This window comes from Dioscorea cayenensis, chromosome 16 (assembly GCF_009730915.1).
Source record: "Dioscorea cayenensis subsp. rotundata cultivar TDr96_F1 chromosome 16, TDr96_F1_v2_PseudoChromosome.rev07_lg8_w22 25.fasta, whole genome shotgun sequence".
Lineage (NCBI taxonomy): Eukaryota > Viridiplantae > Streptophyta > Magnoliopsida > Dioscoreales > Dioscoreaceae > Dioscorea > Dioscorea cayenensis.
Window position 1 is genome coordinate 8,027,662 of NC_052486.1, and position 1,529 is coordinate 8,029,190.

Genomic DNA, 1,529 nt, shown 5'->3' on the forward strand with positions numbered 1-1,529 from the left:
AGTTAGTTTACGCCTTCTTTCCTTAGTCCGAAGAATTCCAAGGCTTTGCTTGACTCGCATTCATTCTCTACAGAGTACTCTTTTTGAGCTTTGAATCTCTTGCTTGAACTTTCGAATGAAAAACAAAGAAAAGCAAGGAGAAGAAGAACAAGGACAGCCTTTCCGCAGCAAAGGTCGTGAGACCCGAAGAAAGAAAAGCTTAAGTCGAGTAAGTACCCTTGGTGGGTATGTACTTTACTGGCGATACCAAGCTTTGGTGGAGAACTCGGCAGGCCGATGATGCTCGGGCTGGTCGGACTACCTTCGGCTCGTGGGATGAGTTTCTGAAGGTGTTGCGGGATTGCGCGAAGAGGGAAAAGCTGGCTGCATTGGTCACTGAGGGCGACAGTGACTCGGAGCCGGATCAATCCTCTTCAATTGTTGGGGACTCGACGGGCAGTGAAAGGTATCCCTTCTCATTCTCTTCTTTATGTGCCACTGACCTTGAATGGCAGGGAAGCCCAGTCCATGGTGGACACTGGAGCCACTCATAATTTCATTCGAGAGGCAACCATTGCACGGTTTGGGTTGAGCGTTGGCGCGCACACCAGCCGTGTCAAGGCAATCAACTCCCAGGCCCAGGCGGTAGCAGGCAGAGTGCCTTGAGAATGAAGGCATTGTTATCTCGGCATAATTATTGGCCCGATATGGGCGAGGACATTGAAGCTTATGTGAAGTTGTGCCAGCAAGACAAGTCTGAGAGAAGACGCGAAGCTGGTCTTCTTCAGCCTTTGCCTGTCCCGGAAAGGCCTTGGCAATCCCGGCAGGCAGACCGAGAGGATCAATGGTTTGCTGTAGGAGTATCTCCGTCACTATGTGTCTGCTTCGCAGAGGAACTGGTTAAGTTAACTTGATGTGGCCCAGTTCTCGTATGGGTAGCCCCCAGTTGTGATCATCGCATAAGGGGATCGTGGAAGGGTTCGAATCTCACCGCCAAGAGAGGAAGAAAGAAGAGGTGCTTCTCGCAGGATTTAATGAAGAAGTATGCTGACCAAGGGCCTCCTCCTAAGATATTGGATCAATTTTCTGGTCTCCATGAATTGTACTAAAGCGGCTCCAAATGGGTAGAGCTTAGCTAATTTTGTTTTTTTCCGCTTGCCTTAAGCGTATATTGACCAAACTCAGAAAGCAATTCCATATCATCAACTTCAAGCCCCCATTTCCTAAGATAGTCCCTAGCACATTCTAGTTCCTTCCCAATTAAAAGTTTGTTAATGTTTTTAGTACTACTATAGATCGATTCCTCATCAAAGTTCATAGTTTTATCCTCAATAGTAATTTGGAGATCACGTAATTCGTCTTCAGTTAATTTACCTTTTTTGCTTTCTAAAAGGGAAAACACTTCTTCTTTGTACAAGGCAGAATTAGATGCTTTATAGTTTGTTCTGCTTTGTGGTTCTTTTTTGCTCAAATAATATTGGTAAAACTCCTCCCAAAACCTTATTAATTTGTTTTTATCTTCATCTTTTAATGGCAAATCACTCAATGAG

The 1,529-nt window shown here is 45.3% G+C and overlaps 1 protein-coding gene across 1 annotated transcript in view; it reads right to left on the minus strand.

The window, feature by feature from the left end:
- LOC120278981 (ATP synthase subunit alpha, mitochondrial-like) overlaps positions 1 to 187 on the minus strand; it is a 2,627-nt gene extending 2,440 nt beyond the window's left edge. The window contains 1 exon segment of the mRNA XM_039285789.1: positions 1 to 187. This exon segment is cut by the window's left edge and continues 1,084 nt beyond it. The gene's annotated coding sequence lies outside the window, so the exon portion shown is untranslated.
- Between the last annotated feature and the right edge of the window lie 1,342 nt (positions 188 to 1,529).